This window comes from Stegostoma tigrinum, unplaced genomic scaffold, assembly GCF_030684315.1.
Source record: "Stegostoma tigrinum isolate sSteTig4 unplaced genomic scaffold, sSteTig4.hap1 scaffold_98, whole genome shotgun sequence".
NCBI lineage: Eukaryota > Metazoa > Chordata > Chondrichthyes > Orectolobiformes > Stegostomatidae > Stegostoma > Stegostoma tigrinum.
The window spans coordinates 713,291-736,625 of NW_026728821.1; positions in this window are offsets into that span (position 1 = coordinate 713,291).

Genomic DNA, 23,335 nt, shown 5'->3' on the forward strand with positions numbered 1-23,335 from the left:
TCAATTGTTCTAAGGAAGAGCAAGATGATATTGAAAGAGTAAACAACATTTGTGTTGACCATGAGGGATTGTCCTTCTCAACTTCTCCCTGTGCCTGACATGCTGGTTAAACAACCACCAGCTGTCTCTCTCTCTCACTCATGTGAGCACAGCCCTATGATGTGGTGTGATAATGGTGACTTTTTTTTTCGAAAGGTGGGTCACTTTGAAACAGACAAGCGGGTTTTTCTTGTGATAATCACTGACTGTTTATGTCAGGAAATATCTATTGCTGCACTTTTCAAATCCAAGCTATGTCCGTTGGGTGTGAAATCTGGCGACAGACGTTTTTCCAAAAATGTTGTCCGTTGGAGCTTCTGAAGTTGGAGTCTGTTGGGTTCATTCAGAACTTCAAGACTGCCATTTATGTTATGCCAGTGTATTCACGGTAAATGGATAAATGGTGGATAAATGGAGTTAAGAGAGAAACACATCATGATGTGATACAATGGAGCAAGCTCAAGAAACCTTATTCCTATGAATTCAGAAAATATCGTTTAAGTTCTGAGATATTCAGCAAGCAAACTGTAAGACAAATGGAGTAACAAAAGTATGCTGTGTACTAGGATAGAGATCTGTTCAACTTTTCTAATTGGTATTAATTAAGTAAGCGACGTGCAAATTCTTCTTTTCAATTTAAGACTGAGATAGAATAGTCACCCAATTTACATTCATGATGAACATAGAACAACGACATAATCATGAAGAGGAATTGTGTCCCTTGATGTAGTGTAGTGGGGGTGGTGAACGTAACTGTCATGTTTTTCGTAAATTTTTGACAATCATCATGACTAGAACTAACTTATAGCCACAAACTGGAGTGTGTTAATAGGAGTTAAGTGTGGACATGAGATGGTGTTTCAATCACTGGCCACATTCCACTGCTCTGCCACATGCTGTGCCTGGCAACCTTCAGTTAACAAAGTCCAAACTTGAACCAGATTTGCAAACCAGTTCCTGAATTTGAAACAAGAAGAGAACATGTCATCTGTCAGGCAAGCTAGTGTGTTGTGGCATTTTGACTACGAGAGGTAAATAAAACAATGTTCATGTGGAACTCTACTTAATATTTGAAACCTGAATGTGCACACTTCAGTTGATTTTCTCCACTGCATAATTAACTTCAACTCTTCCATCCTGCTTTTATTGACATGTTAATATCTGCTTGAGAGATTTCCTCCATGCCTGTTGATTGCTTACTAATTGCATATGTTCAATATGCTGTGAAAATGCACCAGTTTTGAATTATCGCCGCAAAAACTGTGCGTTGAGGGACTGTGATTTACTGTGCTCGATTATTTTTTTTTCCTTTTTGCTGGCATTGTGAAAACTTAGAACACTGAAGGGCACATCCTTCCATAGATATCCTGCCCTTTCTTCTGTTACACCGTGCGATGAATGGGAAGGAAAGGAGCGGGAAGAATGATTATGAAGTAAATTTGAGTAGGGGAGCTGATAGCCTGGTACCACAACAGCAGAACAGATGGAAGGAATGAGAAGTAGAGTGAGAGAGGAAGGAACAGAGATTTCACCATTAAAAATGGTGAAAGCAATGTATTGACAGCTGGTAGCCTTTATTTTAGTAACGTATTGCAACCATTCAATAGTTTTGCTCTTGTAATATTTAAACATGGACATTACGTAATTTCTCTTGCTGAGATTGTCAGCATGGTCATAAAACATCAATTTATTTTTAATGTTATTTGTCTTACTGGATCAAAATATGGTGACACATAAACAATTTGAGCTTCAAAATCTCCCCTTCCCCTACCGCATCCCAATACCAGCCCAACTCGTCCCCGCTTCCCTAATCTGTTCTTCCTCTCACCTATCCCCTCCTCCCACCCCAAGCCACACACCCATTTCCTTCTGTCTAACCTCATCCCGCCCCCTTGACCTATCCGACCTCCCCAGCCTGACCTATCCCCCCCACCTCCCCACCTACACTCACCTTTACTGGCTCCATTCCTGCCTCGAAACTTGTCTGTCTCCTCCCCACCGAACTTCTCCTCTATCCATCTTCGATCTGCCTCCCCCTCTCTCCCCATTTATTTCAGAACCCTCTCCCCCTCCCCCTTTTCTGATGGAGGGTCTAGGCCCGAAACATCAGCTTTTGTGCTCCTAAGATGCTGCATGGCCTCCTGTGTTCACCCAGCTCCACACTTTGTTAGAGATAATGGGAACTGCAGATGCTGGAGAATTCCAAGATAGTAAAATGTGAGGCTGGATGAACACAGCAGGCCAAGCAGCATCTTGTGCTCCTAAGATGCTGCTTGGCCTGCTGTGTTCATCCAGCCTCACATTTTATTATCCACACTTTGTTATCTTTGTTTGAAGGTTATGCTTTTCTTCAGTCATGCTTTTTTATACTTGTGTGGGGTAAAGTTCTTAAAACGACAACTTCATTTAATTGAAACACATTTTGTACAATTTTCTATTACTTGGAACAAGTCTTGGAAATACATTTCCTGTGATTACAGACAATTCATCATTCTGACTGAACCGGCCAGCTACTCTGGCAAAGTTGAGAGGTTCACATTGGATTTCAAATTTCAAATCAGGCTCCTTAAAGAGTGCTCCAATTCCCTCCTTTGCTGACATGCTCCACCCTGACCCCTGCCCAATCCCAAAGGTATATTCATCTGCTGACATGAAGGAAACTGAATTTGATATAGGGGTGCTTGATGCGATTTGAACTATGAAGTTCTTTGTGAGAGTTCTTAATTTCTTTTGCACACTCCACAGTATCAAGTATGATAACCCTTAGGCAGCACATTGGAAGAGACCTTGCATAGCACGAGCTGTGGAACAAAAAAAAACAGAGGTTTCCTTTTTCTTCAGTTTCTCCCTCCTTCTATTTTCCGCCAAGTCAGCAAACATTTTACACCTCTCTGTTTTCCTACCAGTTATGTAAGCTTGCTTTCAAGAGTAATTAGATTCCTAAAAACAATATTGTTCAGAAATGTGAAGTCAGTGATATTGTTAGCAGAGAATTCAAACAGGATTGAAGCCAGACTGTCCTGTTTCCGGTAGCTTGCTGTGGCCTCGAGCTGTAGACAGAAGTTGCTGTACATAATTCCACATTTACTCTGTTGTGGAAACTTTCTGGCCCATCTGATGACTGGATTGAAGTAGAAATTGAGAAATAGTGGGTGGTCAGCTGAAGGGATTTAATATTAAATGTTTATTTACTTAAAATGATGGTTTAATATTCTTGAGATCGATACAAAATAACTCCAAGGCTCAAATTTCTGTTTTATATGAATCTAGCTGGCCATGTTTCTGTGATGTTTTGATTTTAACTTTGTATTTTCTTTGAATGGTTCAAGTAATACATGAAGTGACCAGCTGCTTTATCATTGGATTGAACATATTGTATCTCCTCATCAATGGTATTCCCCTCCAGCCCTTCAATGCTCATATCTTTGCACTTCTAATTCCGGCCACTTTGATCTTGCCTGCATGCTTGATCTTCTTTATTCTGTCATTGGTGTGTTCAGCTACCCAGTTCTGCGACACTCTTCCAAAACATCTCCTCTTTGTCCTCAAAACCAATCTTTCTGACCAAGCTTTTGGTGGCCTGTCCTAGTTTTAGCTTCATGAATCTTGGAGTGATTTTTAAATGATTATGTAAATGTGAAGCATTTTGAAATGTTTCTACCATGTCAGAGATCTATACAAATAAACGTTGTTCCTGCATCACATTTACTTTTTAAATTCGTACTCTCTGTAGGCATCAGGAGATGAGCTTCCATCACATCTCACTGTCGATACCTCCAACGTTCAAATTCTGAACTCTGAGACCTCAAAAAGACTCGTCGAAAATTTTGTAATCGCTCTCATGAACAAGGAGCGTTTCTACATCCGCACATTCTTTTCGACATACAAAGCATATACCACTGCTGAAAGTGTGTTGTACATCCTCCTGGACAAGTGAGCATAAATCTAATGAGCATCTCCTTTGTTTAATGGTAATGATAGAAAAGTATGTTCTGTCGAGTAATTTTTGTTATTAATCCTTCTGGCAATGAATCGCTGAAACTAGCCATATGGAAACAAACTCTCAGTAAACTGAGAATCTCCATCCAACCCTCAGTAAGGGAGACGATTTTTTGTTCATTGAAGACATGAACTTACCTGCACCCCAATCCCTCGGACGTTAAGCTCTGCAAATTTGGGCTTTAACTTTCATCCAGTTTCATCAGAAAAGTCCACATTTTTTAAAGTATTCTGGAGGATTTTATCCTCCACACAGATGGTTTTATCCTACACCTTCTGCCCAAAAGGTCCAGATTCAAATTCTATCTCCTATGTCATGTGTCATAATAAGTTTGAATAACTTGATTAAAAGTAATTAGACTTGAAGTCCTTCATAAAGAGAGACTGCAGTGGGACTGATGAGCTTGTTTGTTTACAACAAGGCAAAGCAGTCCTTCAGCCCTCCTGTTTTGTGCCCCCATCGCTTTCCAATATCCCTGATCCCAAATGGTGGCACAAATCATGTTTAAGCACCCGGCTAGTGATTTGGGACAGAAGTGAATAAAACATACTCACAAAACATAATGCTGAGACAGGTGCCAATGTATTTTTGATTATTTTTTCGCAATAATGAAGCGATCGAGAACCAGTACAATACAACGATTAAAAAGTGTGGTGAATGTATTAGGACAATGTCTAGACCTTGGTATTAAAGATAAACAGTGACGTTGACTTCCTTCAATGCTTTTTATGTAGTTTGGGGCTTCCTACAACTATGTTTGGAATGTTTAAGTTTCTGCATGTAGTGAATGGAAAAATGTTATTTTAATTGAAAGAAGCCTATCAATTGTCTGTAATAACAAAGTGTGGAGCTGGATGAACACAGCAGGCTAAGCAGCATCTTAGGAGCACACACGCTGAGTGTCAGGCCGAGACCCAGCTTTTGTGCTCCAAAGATGCTGCTTGGCCTGCTGTGTTCATCCAGCTCCACACTTTGTTAATTCGATTCTCCAGCATCTGCAGTTCCCATTATCTCTGATCAATTGTCTGTAAGTCTGTGTTGGGCATAACAATCAAAGTTTGGAAGCTGAGTCCAGGGTGAGGAACCTTCATTGCAAAACTGAAATGTTGGTCAAATGAATGTCTGCTTCCAACTGAAATATGCAGGAATACCGCAATTCTGTAATAATGGGTGAAATGTTTTTCAAATGACATCAGTGATGGTTTCTCTCGTCACCTCAGTTTTTATACATTAGTTTTTTGCACGTTGGGTGAGCATTGAACAGTTTATGTACTTCACAAATGGTGTTTTGGGGTAACTTATCAAAGCTCAGTTCGGGTACAAAGCGATTCTCACCACTGCTGACCTTCAATTGATGTACCTCTGACATTAGAGGGATATCCCTGGGTAGGAAAAGTTTCCCAAATGTGCTATGGTTATAAAATTTGAGAAAATCAGCAAATAACCAGAGATGATTAGATTTTTCTTCAAAGCAGTAAGCTAATGAGCTGGCTTTCATGAACCCAATGGGTTGCAGAAATCGATCCAGCTGGACCTTTCAAAAGTGAATTTGGGTTTCTCTTTTTGCCTGTTGCCAAAATATTCTCTTTCTTTGCCCAACTAAATAAATGTTCCAGCAGAATAATTCCAGCAATAAGCTTCTGAGTTTTTAAAAAAAGGTGACCCATTCTTGCCGTAGAATTTGAAACATCACAGCTCACTCATGTGTCTCATGTTATCTCTCAGAGGTGAGATAGTGGACAACGATTCTTCGCAGGTTATTACTTTCTTATTTGCTTTTGTGTTAGGCCGGTGGTCATCTTAGATGATGGTATTCTTTTAAAGGTAAAGCGAAAATTCCGTAAAACCAAGGAATCTCAGCAAACTGTGGTTTGTTGAAATTTGAGGAGTTTGGTTCTCATTAAACTCTAAGGTAGCTGTGGTTAAGACAGTCATCTGTTATATTTACTGTCTCCTCCTTTCACAATGTAGCTGTTTATTACTTTGGCTGCTTTGATCTCTAACTTGTCCATTGTCTTTTGGTGAAAGTCTCCATCTGCAGGGAGATTCTTGGAGTTTTTAAAAAGTCAACAACAAAATGGCTTCCATGCCATTCAAATTTCAAACCCATTTTACCAATTGGACAGATTTTGTGTTTAAGATTAGTGTTTGAGTCAACCATTTTAATTCAGCTAAAAGATCATCATAATTCAACGGATGTTTATAGCATCCGTTCACCTTACACGCACCCTACATTTCAAAATTTTCCTTTATCCGTGGTGAAAGGGAGAAACAGTCTGACTAGATGCTACAGTTATTTTGGTGTTCTGTACTTAGATCCAGGGAATTCATCTCTTTTTACTTGAGTGTTTTCATTCACTGAGGTTTTTATTTGAGACAGAGAATTAACTTGAGTTCAAAATGGTTAGGATTGTATAGTATGAGTATAATTTTAAAAATCTGTTCCTGCCCAAGTTTTCCAAGTGTTGACGATCAGTCCATGACTTCTGAAGGAATGAATTTGTGACTGACAGATTTGGTGACGTGACAAAGATGCGCTAAAAAATTAACCTTAGAGGACTTCGGAATACTGCAGAGAAATATAGGTTTAGCAAGTCGTCAACGATCTGACAAATAGAGTTGTATATGGTAAATTTGAAGTCCATTTTGGCAGAAAGAATAGCAGTTTTGTTTTTATTGAGGGAGATTGCATTGCTCTGAGATACAGTGGAATCTGGGTATCCTCGTGCATGAATCACAAAATGATCGTGTACAGACATGTTAAGTAATTTGGAAAGCAATTAAATGCAGAGCAGAGCTCTGGAATATTGTAAATGCAAAGATAAACAGATACTTGTTGAGGGAGAGGAGGTGAAAGGTCATTAGGAGAGGCAGGAATGTAGATTTGAAGTTACGATCAGATGAGACAGAACCACATTGAATGCTTTACTCTTCCCTCCTTGTATGGGAAGTGGCAGGTATGCTGTAAAATGCCAAATTGGAGTTTCAATGCAAAGTATTAACAAACTCGGTAATCAAGGCTTCAAATGCCGAAATCCTGAACCTTCAGATGTTTTTCAGTGGCTGAATGCAAATTGTAGATTCAAGCTTGTTTAAAATCACTTAGTTTGTGCTGTCTGACCAATTGCAGATATGGAAGCTTTGACACCTCAGAGGCAGAAGAGATTCCAGTAATCGATTCAGTGAGCACAAAGTAAGATTTAATCTTATGTGTGACATAATTAAGTTTCATCCAAAATACAACAATGTTAAAAAACCTGCTGGCACTTCCTGTAAGATCTATGGAGGGCCTTCCTCCCACAGCAATGCAGCAAACACGAGACAGCAGCAGTCACATTAACAAAGTTGCTTGATTGTATCAAAAATCTACACAGATTTTGTTTAAAAAGAAAAGTTGTATCAACAGAAAAGATCCAAAAGTGTTCAGTGAAAAATTGCTCATCCATTCACTATTCAGATCTCCATTTGTCGCCAAACATTTAGATAGCTGAGCTCTGAATTAAGGATACAACATGTCGAAGAATTGAGGTTCCTACCTTCTCCCCTCCCCTCAGTCTGCCTGTGGTGTCTTTCAAATCTCCTGTGAAGGTTTTGAAGAAAAACCTACTCGCAGTACATCTGGAGGGTGATCTATTTTATAAAAACAGTTGACCAAGAATGAAATAGAGGCAGAGCTGCAATCTTTTCTTTGCTGTCATTACGGTTGGTATTGCTGAGCTTATACAAAAGAGATCTGCAGGCCAATGTCCACTGTAGGAGTTGAGGAGCTCCAATATTTGCCAGAGAGACAGACATGTGCAGCTCTCAGCTGGTGACTTAATTCATGCCCAGTGCGTCGTTAAGCCGGCTACTTTGCCCACCGCTGACAATACAGTACAATGGTGCAGAAGAGAGTTCAGCTTTCCTCCTGAACTCCCCTCCACTTTGCCAAGAATGTCATGTCTCAGGCCAAGGCCAGTTGACTTGGGACATTCAGCCCTGTATGAACAGACAGTATCTGAAGTTCTTCATTGGAAAGTTGGTTGCCCTTCTATATTTGGGCCAGGAGCTCTTTGTTTGAGATATTTTTAGACTTTGCAACAAATATAAAATGTTGAAGATATGAATCTGTTACATCCTTCTGTCCCTCTCTCTGTCTTTACAACCACACTCCAGTCTCACGGTCTTATCCTGTAAACTATCGTTCAGGGTTTTGGGGAGACCAATCACCATATTCTGTAGTTGCGTCTTGACCCGTTGTTAGAAAATTAGCTCTCAATGGCACGAAATGCCGACTCAATGTCTTTCAGGTGTATGGAGATAATTTTCTTGTGGATGTGGATGTTTCCTCAAATTTACTTGATAACACTTTTAGGACCATTTGCAGATCACCTGACGGTGCAAACTACAAGGTAGATGGGAAACCATGCTCTCTAAAATCTGTCATGAAAGAGTAAATTTGAATACAATATGTGGTTAAGGTTTGCTTTATTCAGAGCACAAGGAATACAAAGGAAACTACCGATGAGCTAAGAATTACTGGGTACAAGTGTTTGTTTAAAATGACATTCTTCACAACTAATTTCAGCAGCGGAAACAATGCTAACATTCCGAGCTGTGAGGAGCTTGAAAATCCAATTCCTGTAGAGACAGTTGCTGAGATCAGAAAGTAAGTATTGATCCAATGTATGAGGAAATGATGCTTTAATCAGAATACAACTATGTGAAGGGCAACCTCTGGAGGCCGCCATTTTCAGGAACATTATTTAGAGACTTTCTCCTGAAACTTAGCAGCATCTGTGGTGAGAAAACAAAGTGGGCATTTTGAGTTGAGGTTCCCATGTTCAGAACTTCGCATCTCTGAAGACGTGTCACTTGGCTCAACTTGAACTCTGTTTTCTGTCTGTAGATGCTGCAAAACCTGTTGAGTTTCTCCAGCAATGTCTGCTTTTCTTTCAGCTTGTCGGCTTCTGTAGTTTGTTCTTTTACATTAAAGAAACAGTTGGCTGTTGTTCTAATATTTGCTCTGTTCTTAGTGTTGTAAAAAGAAATTTTAGATGGAAGATTGTGGTTCATGCTGCAGGCCTTCTGCTGGAACTGCAACCTGGAGGCCTTGGCCGATTCTAGCGGTGACCAACAAAGAGATCATTGCCGGGTTACTCACCAGTTGACGGTTTGGCTCAGTTTTGACAGCTGCTAGTCCAGTGAAAGGGATGGCAGATCAGCACCTTTCTCAGCCCTACTGTTAATGCTGATTGTCACTGAGGTTGTGTCAGTGGGCGGAAAGTGAGGGAGGCAGTCCTTAGATGTCAGGGAGAGCCCAGGTGAAAAAGAGAACTGGCCCATGTCACATAGCTTTGCAATGTGTAGGTGGTAAACTCCCTCCCTGCCATTTTCCTAATCCTCCCACCTCCAATTTAATTGTCAGCGAATGATTGGCCATGCATTAACACACAGTCTTCAATGGAATATTTCTTTTCCAAACATTGGACTGTGCACTGCCGGTAAATATATTGAAAAACTTGACTCTCTAACTCTGTTTGCAGTGTTATTACATGTCCCACCTCCCCGCATCGCCCAAAAAAATCCAGACTATTGTGCTTTGAGAACTTGTGTGAAAGTTGAAATCCCTTCTTCCTTGCAACTCCCCCAGCTCCTCTTCCAGACTCAACTCCTGTCACTTGCAAACCACCTGTTAGAGCTTGGAAGGGAAAAACAAATCTCGATCTATTGTAGTTACATACATCAGAAATGTTGCCTGTTTAACAAATCCAGTTGAATAGGACTTGAAAACTTGAGAGGGCTTGTCATCTGAAGAGTGGTTGAGGGTTTTGGTTCTGTTTAGGATGGAGTTTAGAAGGATGGGAGGGAATTTTATTGGCACTTACAGAATACTGAGAGGCCTGGAAGGATTGTACATGGAACAGAGAAGATGTTTCCACTAGGAGGAGAGATTAGGACATGCGGGCACAGTCGCGGAGTGAAGAGGCCAACCTTTAGAACTAAGGTAAGAAAGAATTTCTTCAGACAGGGAGTGGTTAATCTGAGGAAAACATTGCAGGAAGCCGACGTCATTCGGACTATTTAAGATAGAGAGAGAGATGGGTTCTTGATTAATAAGGGGATCAAGGCTTTCAGAAGAAGGCTGGCGATTGGGCTTCAGAAACATCACAGCCAGAATTGAATGGCAAAGCAGACTGAGGAGGTTGAATGAGCTAATTCTGCCCCTATATCTTATGGTCTTATGGATTTGACACTAAATATTTCATTGGTCCTTTTGTGATGAAGCCACTTCTGGGTGCAAGTGTTTTTTTAAAATGTCTTTAGTTTTTGCCTTATATAGTCAGGAAGGCAAATGTAATGTTGGCATTTATTGTGAAAAGATATGAATCTAAAAACAGGGCTGTACCTCTGAGGCTTTATAAGGCTCTGGTCTGGCCGTACTTGGAGTACTGCGTGCAGACTTGGGCCCATATCTCAGGAAGGATGTACTGTCCCTGGAACGTGTTCAGAGGAGGTTCACGAGAATGGTCCAGGGAATGGAAACCTTAAAATATGAGGAACGGTTGATGACTCTGAGACTATACTCATTTGGAGTTTAGAAGGATGAGGGGTGATCTAATTGAAACTTTCAGAACACTGAATGGCCTCGACAGAATGGTTGTTGGGAAGATGCTTCCATTGGTAGGAGAGACGAGGCCCCGAGGGCACAGCCTTAGAATGAAGACAAGACCTTTTAAATTGGAGATTTGCAGAAACTTCTTCAGCCAGAGAGTTTTAAATCTGTGAAATTCACTGCCACAGAATGCTGTGGAGGCCAGGAAATTTAAAACTGAGACAGATAGGTGCCTGATTATCAAGGGGATCAAGGGCTATGGGGAGAAAGCAGGAGAATGGGGTTGAGGAACTTATCAGCCATGACTAAATGGCAGAACAGACTCAATGGGCCGAATGGCCTAATTTCTGCACCTATGTCTTACGGTTTTGTGGTCTTAAATAATTGCAGGTCTAAAACCTTTGACAGCCCAAACTCTGAGAAAGATGAAGAACCAAGTTCACCAAAAGAGACAGCAACAATTTCAAAGTAAGTTTCATCCTTCTGTGCTTCATTCATAATACATACCATGAAAAGAAATTGCAGTGAATATAGTAGCTCTTGAAAGATTATATCGCCGTTCGAGACAATAAAAATCACATTAAAGAAACAGCTTTAATCCCTCCGAGGCCATTGCCAGTAATTAAATCAATGACACATTTCAGCCTTTGATCGATAGAAAACATTTAAAAATGTTCAGTGAAAATTTGATTGGCCCTCAACATCCAGACCTTGTGGTCTAACTTGCAACAATGCTAAACTGCGAAACCTCCCACCTCCCCTCAAATGCACAAGCCGATGTAACTGGAGTGTCCTACATATTTTCTCTGAAAATTTGGAAAGCAAACCATCTAGTGTAGTCATTCATCTGGACTTTGACCAAATGAGGACTTGAAATACAGAGCATTTTGGGATTCAAAATTTATTTTCAATGTTTACAAGTCATTTGTAGATGCAAATCCTTTCCTTAATTTGTGCTTCATGAGCACTTGCAGCTGCAGATATTTTGGCCGTATAGATTGTCGGGTGGGTGGGAATCAAAGTTTGCCAGGCATCTGTGTAACCATGAGGAAGCAAGTTTGATCAGAAGTACTTTTGATGTGTTTTAATTCTGCAATTTGGAATGCAGCAGTGTGAAAAGGGAATGATGGAGTATCATTGATTTCAAAACTTTTTGTGCAATGTCATGAATGCCACTCCAGACTATGGCAGTCACATTAAAGTGTCTGCTGGACTGCTTTCCTAGAAAATTCATGGTAGAGATATTTACCTTAAATGATAGCATCACCATTGAAGCATCCAAAACACTTAGATGGGAAATTGTTCTCAGATCAATATTGAGGTTATATTTCTGGACAATGTGGCTCTGGTAAAATTGCTAAAGAAATGAGTTAATCTCCTCTACCCCACCTCAGCACTTCTCTGTGTTCCTCCTTCCTGCTTCAGCTGCACCCTCCCCACAAACTTCCTCCAAGTTCATTGAAGTGTCCTTCAAACGTCTGTGACATTTGTAGAAATATGTTATCAATTAAGAATGTGACCTGCTCCCCGTGTCCGAGCCTTGGTATTTCTCCCATACAATATTGCCATTGAATAATTTGCATTTTGAATTATCTAAGTTGGCCATTTGCCATGTGTATCCATGGAGTCAGGCAGAGACCTGGAATTAATCCTGAGTTTATTCTGTCCAGGTCTTTAAGGAAACTCAGAACTGTTAAAAGAGCAGGAAAGAAAAATGATTTTTTTTCAGCAAAACAGCCACTGGTGACTAATCTGACCTTAAGCTTCAGTGAATTTGAGCAATGACAAATTCCTACATCAGTGCTCCGAATCAAACTATGAGTTACAAGCTGTGCTTGTGAGGGTTGAATTGTCAATAGTCTGTAAAGAGCTTGAGTTTCTTTGCCAGAGATGAGGAAGTTAAACTTAAATCCTCTCTTTTGGGATGTTTATTGTCTGTCCCAGTGTAGAGGTTCTTTATTTGACCTCTTTACTCCTCATGTACCCACTGGCTCCCCCTCACAGCCAAAATAAGATAAGAGTGCCAGAAATTAAAAATGTGATCATGTGCACAAGTAAAATGATTTATTTGGTGTTTTGTGACCAGTTGCAGCTGTGAAAATGTTGACATGTCACACTGTGTAGTGGGTGGAAACCTAAGTTTGTCAGAAACTGAAGGAGTAATTGACAAGTAAATTTGATGTGATGACAGATTAAACCTGTTGTTCAGTATTTGGGATCTAATACTGTGAAAGGGAACTGTTGGGATTTGCTGTAGGATTATGTCAGGGTTGCCTCAGGAAGATACCCCAACTGGCAGTGCAGTGAGCACCAATCCAGACAACAGCAATCACATGAAGCAATTGCTTCACTGCTTCTGCAATGTTTGGCTTATTTTAAGAGATGGAATAATGTTGAATTAGCATAAAGCATTCAAAGCTTTTCAATGGTAGACTGAAATTTGCTTGTCTTTCAGTATCAAGTTCTTGCACAGCGCAGGAACGGCTTTCAACAAGGGTGAAATACTGAAGAAATGGTTTTCTCTCCTTATTGCCCTGCTCTGTCTCTTCCAACCCACACCCCAGCACTGCCTCAGTATGAAGGCCTGTGGGCATCCTGTGGAAGTCAAAAGGACCCCTCTCTCAACACTGTGATTTTTTGTTGTTGAATTGGGTTGGATTTAATTCTGGACGTGTTTGCCTGTTCTAAATGACTTAATTTGTTCTCTTCGATCAATTGCAGTTCTGGAAATGTTGACAGTGCAAATGGTGAGGAAAATGGAAGTTGTGTTTCTTCAGGATCCAGCGAAATAATTGCTGAGTAAGTTTAATTGCATGCATGACAAAGTGAATCATTATTCAGAATATGACAAAGCGGTAGGAAATAGCTGGGGAGCTAGCAGTTTGTGCAATGTTATACAGACATCAAATGGTAATAGCCCAGAGACAATGATTTGATGTTTGTACCAGCTCTCAAAGAGGGACTTGCCTACGTTCACTCCTAAGTCCTTTTACTGTGTAATACTGCGAAACCTCTCCTTTCGAAAATTGTAGTTCACTTTTGAAGACCGCAATTGAAGCTGCATCCACCACACTATTCGGCAGAGCTTTCCAGTTCCTGAATAGGCTATTGAAAAAAAAAATTCCTTGTCACCATTGGTTCTTTTTGCTGATCATCTTAAATCAGTGTCCTTTTCTCCTTAAGCCTTCTGTCACAAGGCACCGATTGTTCTTATCCATTCTAACCAAATCCCTTATGATTTTGAACACTTTTAAAATCACTTCTTAGTTTTCTCCAAGAGCAGCCTGAGCTTCTTCAGGCTCTCCACAGGGCTGTCTAGTTTGTCATCTCTGGTAATATTTTTTGGGAATGTTTTGTGCACCCTGTCAAATCCCTTCCTGAAGTGTGGTTGGTAAATACCAGAGTTGAGGGCATATCAGGAGTTTTTTTTATAATGATTTGTCAGAACATATTTGTTTTTCATACAATGCTCCAATTTTTAAAGTTCAGAATCCTGATGATATCTTCAACCTGCACTACCACTTCTATAATTATTGTGCACACACATACACACACACTATCGATCAAATATCAGACATGGATCATTTCAGGAAGCACCATATCATAAGATATTTATTTTGGCTCCAGAAGAGAGGAAGGAACAATCCAGAATAATTTTGATTTGGAGGAGGTCCAACTTCAAAAGGAGCAAGAAGGCGTTTGCAGCAAGTAAATTTCAACACAAGTTTAGGCAAACTGCAATGAAACAATAGTCTGTTTTACAGCAGGAAGTTGTTTAGTGACAGTCTCAGAGTGTTCCCACAAGCAGGAGAGAGTAGCAAATGGTACAAATGATGAGGATTATTGATGACCCCAGTGTGTACAGAGTTAAATATAGGTACTTCAGAAGGGAAGTGTAGAAGGAAAGGAGACTGGCAAACATTTTCAGGTGCCTTGCAGCATTCAGTAATCTCTTGCTAAATGTGGATTTGCATGCATAAGAGATTTAATGGACCCACAAAATATTGTGCCATATTAATGCAGTCAGAATGATTTCACGGGCAATACACAACTGTTCTAGTTTTCAAAATGAAAAGAAAAGAGATGTGGAAATCCAGTGTGTGACGTTCATTCTGCTTCCCCGACATTTACATTAGATGTTATTTTCTCGAAGATGAACTTGTAACTATTTTGGGCTTTCCCATTTCCTGCAGGAATCCTTGACAACATCCTGTGATGAACTTATTTGTTTACAACAAGGCAAAGCAGTCCTTCAGTTCTCCTGTTTTGTGCCCCTATCCCCTTCCAATATCCCTGATCCCAAATGGTGGCACAAATCATGCCGAAGCACCCCGCTAGTGGTTTGGGATAGAAGTGAATAAAACATACTCACAAAACATAATACAGAGACAGGTAGCAAAGTATTTTTGATTAATTTTTCGCAATAATGAAGTGATTTTGACCCAGTACAACACAAAGTTTAATAAGTGTGGAGACTGTGTTAGGACAATGACTAGACCTTGAGATTAAGGATAAAATGTAACGTTGACTTCCTTCAATGCTTTTTATGTAGTTTGGAGTTTCCTGATGTCTAATGTTTGGGATGTCTAGGTTTCTGCATGTAGTGAATGGAAGAGTGCTATTTTAATTGAAAAAAATCTATCAATTTCTGTAAGTCTGTGTTGGGCATAAAAATAAAAGTTTGGAAGCTGAATGCAGTATGAGGAGCCTTTTGCAAAACTGAAATGTTGGTCAAATGAATGTCTTTTTACCACGGAAACATGCAGGAGTACCGCAATTTTGTAATAATGGGTTGCATATTTTTCAAATGTCATCAGTGATGGTTTCTCTTGTCACCTCAGTTTTTTTTAATACATTAGTTTTCTGAATGTCGGTGAGTATTTAACAGTTTATGCAATTCACAAATGGTTTTTTGGGGTAACTGAACAAAACTCAGTTCAGAGACAAAGCGATTCTCACCACTGCTGACCTTCAATTGATGTGCCTCTGACATTATAGGGACACCCCGGGGATGAAAGCTTTCACAAATGTGCTATGCTTATAAAATTTGAGAAGATCAGCAAATAACCAGAAGTGATTAGATTTTTCTTCAACGCAGTAAGCTAATGAGCTGGCTTGCATGAACCCAATGGATTGCAGAAATGATCCAGCTGGTCCTTTCAAAAGGGAATTTGGGTTTCTCTTTTTGCCTATGGCCAAAATATTCTCTTTCTTTGCCCAAGTAAATAAATGTTCCAGCAGAATAATTCCAGCAATAAGCTTTTGAGTTTTAACGAAAAAGATGACCCATACTTGCCCTCGAATTTTAAACATGACAACTCATGTGTCTCACATTATCTCTCAGAGGTTCAATAGTGCATAAAGATTCTTCGCAGGTTATTATTTTCTTATTTGCTTTTGTGTTGTGCCTGTAGTCATCTTAGATGATGGTATTCTTTTATAGGTCAAGCGAAAAATTTGTAAAACGAAGGAATCTCAGCAAAATGTGGTTTGTTGAAATTTGAGGAGTTTGGTTCTCATTAAGCTCTGAGATAGCTCTGGTTAAGACAGTCATCTGTTATATTTACTATCTCCTCCTTTCACAGTTTAACTGTTTATTACTTTGGCTGCTTAGATCACTGACTTGTCTATTGTCTTTTGGTGAATGTTTCCATTTGCAGGGAGATCCTTGCGAGATTTTAAAAAGTCAACAACAAAATGGCTTCCATGCCATTTGAAAGTTCAAATCCATTTTACTAATTGGACAGATGTTGTGTGCAAGATTCGTGTTTGAGTCAAACATTTGAATTCGGCTAAAGATCATCATAATTCAATGGATGCTAATAGTATCCATTCACCTTACACACATCCTACATTTCAAGATTTTCCTTTATCCGGAGTGAAAGGGAGAAACAGGCTGACTAGATGCTACAGTTATTTTGGTTTTCTTTAATTAGACCCAAGGAATTCATCCCTTTTTGCATGAGTGTTCTCATTTACTTAGGTGTTTATTTGAGACAGAAAATTAACTGGAGCTCAAAATTGTTCGGATCACATAATTTCAATATAATTTTAATAATCTGTTTCTGGCCAAGTTTTCGAAGTATTGATGAACAATCGATGACTTACGCAGGAATGAATTTATGGCTGACAGATGTGCTGAAGAGACAAAGATGCATTAAAAAATTAACCTCAGAGGACATTGGAATACTGCAGAGAAAGAGAGGTTGAGCAAGTAGTCAAAGATCTGACAAAGACAGTTGTACATGGGTAAATTTGAAGTCCATTTTGGCAGGAAGCACAGCAGTTTTTTTTGTTGAAGGAGATAGCATAGCTCTGAGATACAGTGGATTCTGGGTATCCTCGTGCATGAATCCAAAATTGCTTATGTACAGATACACTAAGTAATTAGGAAAGCAAATAAATGTTTTCATTTTATCATGAAGGAACTTAAACACAAAATTAGGGATCACTGGTGAGCCCATATCTTGAATGTTTTTCTTTGTGGTGGTCAGCCTTATTTAAGGATGGAAGTAAATATGTGAGAGGCAGTTCAGAGCAGGTTTATCCGAATAATACCGAGACTAAGTGACTTGCCTCACAAGGAAAATTTGTACAGACAAGGCTTGCATCAGTCGGTGCTTAGGGCGGAAGGCGCAATGTGATTGAAAGAAAAAAACCTGAGCATTTGTACAGGGTAGATATGCAGACGGTGTTTCCTCTTACAGAAGAGACTAGAATGAAGGGCGAGTGTCTAAAATTCAGTGGTTGTCAACTTAAAACAGTGGTTTTTTAAAAATATCTGACAATGTGGGTATTCTTTTAAGTTTTCTTCCTGAATAGATGGTAAAAGCAGAGCGTTGGAATACTGTAAATGCAAAGATAAATAGATACTTGTTGAGAGCAAGGGAGTGAAAGGTCACTCAGATAGGCAGGAATGTTGATTTGAAGTTACGATCAGATGAGACAGAACCACATTGAATGTTTTACTCTTCTCTGTTGTATGGGACGTGGCAGGTATGCTGTAAAATGCCAAACTGGAGTTTCAATGTAATGTTTTAACAAACTCGGTAATCAAGGCTTCAATGTTCATGTTTCAGGTCCGGGTGACCCTTCCAGTTCTGAGGGAGTGTCGCTGGACCCAAAATGTTAACTCTGTTTTTGCATTAAAGAAGCTGCTTGCCTTGCATGTCCAATGATTGCATTATTCCTAGAGATTGGATTGTTAATATTTTTCAGTGTAAATCATCCAAAATTCTTTGTCTTTTGGAATTGTTTGTCCTACATTATCACGCTTTTGGGGTTGTTTATCTCAGGTTGTCATTAGTCTAGTTTGTGACAGTGATGCATTATTGCAGGAATGGATTTCCTCTTCACGCCACTTTATTAGAAGTTATCCTGCAAACTTCTTGTGGATAGTTGAAACTGAATGATACCGCTATCTGGAGCCGTCAGATACTTGGCAAGTGGTTTGTTTGTGGTGTCCTGAATTTTGTAGCCCTCACACTCCATGCTGCTGTTGTACTTTTTGCATAATCGACCTTGAATTAATCATTCTTGAATCTGTGAAATCCAAATGATCTTGTGAAATGATTTTTCATGTTTGAAGTTTGTTAACTAAGTGCTTTCAAAGATATTTGACTGTAGAAAGCATTGCACAAATGCATCTCTAGCTGGAATTCTAGTTATTTTTGAGCTATTCCAGATTGCTGAGGTTGTTTTACTGCTCTGAATAAGATTAGATTACCTACAGTGTGTAAACAGGCCCTTCGGCCCAACAAGTCCACACTGTCCCTTGAAGCATCCCACTCAGACCCATTCCCCGAACACGAAGGGCAATTTAGCGCACGGCTGATCCACCCAGCCTGCACATCTTTGGACTGTGGGAAGAAACTGGATCACTTGGAGGAAATTCACTCAGACATGGGGAGAATGTGCAAACTCCTCACAGACAGTCGCCCAAGGCTGGAATCAAACCCGCGACCCTGGAGCTGTGAGGTGGCAGTGCTAACCACTGAGCCACCATGCTGCCCTGCATGACACTTTGGCAGCATGGGATTAAAGATGGGATTATTCTGGTTTGTCTGGCCGTTCGATTAAATTATGTGCTTTTTGATTAAGACGAAAGAACATTTATCCAATAGATTTGAGTGCTGGACTGGACTTGGGGACTTTAACGTTTGAGATTCTTACCTTTATATATTGTGATTAATTTTCTTTTGTACATGGTTTGCCTACTCATTTATTTTGATTTCTTGAGTTGATATTGTTTGTCATTTTTATAATCAAGAAAGCCAATGCCTGAAGGGCCAAGCACAGATAAATTACATGTGAGCAAATACAAAGGCAAATTTTTGCAGTATTGCATTGAGAAAAATGGTCAATTTGAGGGAGTGAGGATTTTCAAGGAATATTTTTACTTCCGACGCAATAGCAAGCGTTCACAACTGGGCTGCACTGAAGTTTGAAAGAAAGCTCAAACAATTTATGAAAAATGCAGCAAAGGAAAAATCCCTCTCGTTAATCAAACAAATAGGACACAGTTGGCCAGGCAGCATCAGAGGAGCAGGAAAACTGATGTTTCGGGTCTGGGCCCTCTTCCAGAAATTTTCCGAAGAACGGTCCAGACCTGAAATGCCAGCTTTCCTGAGCCCCTAGTCTGCTCGCCTGCTGTGTTCATCAAGCTCCACACCTTGTTATCTCAGACTCCAGCATCAGCAGTACCTATTAACTCAGAACACAGTTGGGATGCCTTGTGCATTGCTATTCACTCTAACCCACCCAGTTGTCTTTTTGCGTAAATGAAACAAAGTTTTAGAAATCTAAGCCACAGGGATTGGTGGTTATCTGGACATTTTTCCCCAACACCTAGCTATTCATGTTTGGATGAACACAGCTAATTGTGGATACCAAATTGGTCCTGATTAATTTCACAATATTCCTGTACTAATGTCTCAAGAGACATAAAGGGATGAAGTGTACAAAGGAACCTAACTTATCCTGATCCCAGATTGATGACAGTGTAATTCTCATGAAAGTAATGTGCTGGTTTGCTATGTTATGTGGTATGTTAATCTCCTTTTGTATCCAAGTTTTTTGGGTTGAGTAAAGTAGAAAATTATCATTTTTGTTTTCTACAGAATAGTAGCTTACAACCTGTCAGTTTGACATTGAAGAAAACACAGATATTTTCGGGGTTGAGTAAAAGCATGGTCAAAACATGGTTTCAAAGGAACATCTTGAGTGAGGGCAGAAGAGGCAGGAATATATCCAGTGAAGTTGTCATCGATGAAACAATTAATCTCAGATGCGCAAGTGGCCAGAATTGAAAAGAAAGACAAAAGTGCACCTGTACATAATTATTTCAATTCTGGAATACTCTAATATTTTAAGAATACACTTCTCTCCAGTGCCATTGCAATCTAAGTTTATGTTGTGCTCGCTTTCGGAAATGATCCTTTTAGATGGTGGAAGGATGATAATGAGTAATTAAATGAAATGATGTTGTACACTGCAGCTGATTAGAGGTTTCAGGTTACTCGGTAGGGAGGTAGTAACTTGTTAATGAATCTATTGGAAACAGAGACTTTAATTCTAGTGGGACGACAGAAAAGTGTTTTGGGTCAAATTTTGGACTCTGCACAGTACTAATTAAGTTCTACCATATTGTCAGCAGGGTAGAGGCTCTTTAGCTCAGCAACTTATTTCCCAGCCACAAAGGCTTTCAGTAGGATATGGAATTTTTTGTTTTTGTGATCTTTTGAATTGATTTTTCTTTATATATATTTTTGGAGGGTTACTGTTCGAGTGTTTGTAATGTGATCGAAGCATTTCTGAAAGATTCAGGACCAAATGAGCCCAGGCAACTTCCTTAGGTCACATTTCCAGTGTGTTTCAGTTAGTCACTGTTTCCAAGAGGTAACATAACAAATAACATTTCCACAGCCTTGTCCCTCCATCTCTGCAATTTCCTTGTGTCCACTTCAGACGTTTCTCTTTTTTCCTGTCCAGTTTCACTTTTTTGCCTATCCCAGATTATGTTTGTCCTGTTGTTAACAGCCATGGCTTCAGCTGTTTAGACTCTAAAATCTGAAATGCACAGTATGCTTTTCTCCATTTTTTAAAACAACTGATTAAAAACATCACCTTTTATCAAGCTTTTCATAATTCTTCTGACCTCACTGAAAAACAATCTCTTGACATTTCCAAAAATGAGTCACTTCATTTCATAATTTGCCATGTTCACTAGTTAATATCATTCAGCACCTTAGCAGTGTGGGCCAGCTATGTTTTTGAATCATTGCAAAAGAGTACGACCTATGCCAACTGACCTGAAAGCAGATGAAGTCAAAATAGTCCCTCCAGTGTAAAGTATTTCTAAGTCGTATATCTTTCTCAAACAACAAGATGCTGCATATGGCACTATGGCTGCCTGGCACTTCCTACACCAACCACTGTTTAACAGGAATGGAGCTGGTAAAGTCTGAGTCAAGCCCCAATGTCTGTGTGTAATGTTTCACATCATATAATTTCTGTGCTGTAATGATCTATTACGAACGGACTCAAATAAGTGATCATCTGTTTCAGTGTAGGGCTGCAGATAAGGAAATTCCAAATTAAAAGCTGGAACAGCACTTTCAGTGTAAAATATTCCCTGTAAATTGGGGATGCTAATCAAACAAATGTTTACTTTTTTGAGTCTTTGGAACGTCAAAGGTTTCTTCTGCCTATTGCATCATAGACCATAGCTGCAACTCAGCCCATCTCCCAATTCACAACAAGACTCATCATTCTGATGTTTGCTGGCCCACGTTGTCTCTCGGTTGACCAATGTCTGAACTTTAGATTTTTTTTCGAAAAAAACTTTCAATTCTTGTGTTCACATCCTTTCATGTTCTTATTTTGCTTTTGTCTGGAATTATTTTAGGTCCCAAACTTTGCCTGGTACATTTCTGTTCTGCCACGTCCAGTGTGCTGTGTACTTCTTATTTTTTTCATCAGCCCATCACCGTTAGTGCTACTTCCTGCAGATGTATAGTTTCTTCCTCTAGACATCACCATCTCTCGCCTTGAAGAAGCTCATGAAGAGTCACTGTGACCAAATGTTTGGACACCTGTTTGAATATCTCCTCCTTTGTCAGTTTTTGAATGGTTAATCTGCTGTGAAGTGCCCTGGGGAGTTTTTCTGTGCAAAGCGTTCGATTTCAGTGGTGTGATGACTTCTCTGTGCAGCTGACGTCTTGTTGCAAAAAGGTAACCATTGATTTACCTGTGAAATAATGCAACGTGCCTTCTCAGTATTAGCCAGGCAGTTAAAATAAAAAAAATTGAAAGCTGACTATGTTGGAGTATTTCATTATTCATCCTCAGCTGGACCCAGTTTATCCATGTTACCGAGGTATCCAACTACTGGCAATGCAACTCCCAGAACAAAGACAAACAAATCATCATTATCCTTGTGTTTTTCTTTGTTCATCTGATTTGTCCCATTTGACTTTTATAAAGAAGATTTTTTGTTAAAGCTCACTTTCTCTTTACTAGCAAACTCTAAACACCAAGAGGTCCTGCTGGTGTAATAAGTAACCTCAGACACATGTGAAATCATTTTATATGTGAGCCTAAAGCTTACTTCTGCAAACTACAAAGAAGAAAACTTGGAAACATGGCCAACTTGCAGTTTCCATCCATGGCCAGTGTAATTCTAACTTGGACAGTCATTTCTTCATCATTGGGTGAAAGTGCCACACAGCCCCCCTCTGATGGCACAGCAGGATCACCATTGCCATGTGCACTGCAGCAGTTCAAGATGGCAGCTCATCTCCTGTGCGAGCACAATGACACCATATTCCAACTTTAATCTATTGATTTTACATTTGTAGAATTAGAAGCTTTTTTCCCACATGTTTTGCTTCCCCGATGAACAAATATAAACTCTGACTTTATTTCCAGTGCTATACCTGAAATTCTCGAAATCTGGCTGGAGGAGTCTGCCGAAGACTTTCGTCAAGTTCCAACTTACTCTTGTCTCCGGAAGGTACTTTCCTACTTGAACCAGACAGTGCCGGGGTCAGATGCTGAACATCGGGCCCAGAAACTCCTGAGTCGGTTTTTGGCGGAGGAAACAGCGGAGAAAGGGATGTTCAGTAAGATTTATAATTATGTTGCAAAAATGTGGTTTTAATTCAGGGTGCCTCCCTACAAGTTTGTGTGCGGCTTGCCCCTCTGTCTCAGGATTTAGTTCATTTTGGTTTCCTTTGACAAGCTTCAAAATTACTTCCAAATTTTTGGGTAAACGAAGTTAATTAAAATTATTGCTGAATGATTACCCCTGTACTACATGATGTACAAGACCAAATTCTGCATAGAATTGACACACTAATATGGTCCGATAAGACCCAGCAGTATGTAATGTGACTTTCTGGACAATTTCCTTTTGAACTGTTGCCGTCAATGACATTTTATTTTATAATCTGATGTAACAAGTTTGCAAGTTATTGTGAAACAATAGATTGTGATTTGGAAAATTTCCTAAAGCTAGAAATTGGGATGGGAATCTGTCATTAAATACAATTTCTTTTGCAATTGAGATGTTCCCAACAAGAGGATTTCAGTGCAATATCATATTAATTTCACCAAATCTCGATTTCGAAGTATGAATATTAGATAACTATTGTAAACCAATGCATGATTTCTAGTCACAAGTTTGTGAGATATTTTAGAGC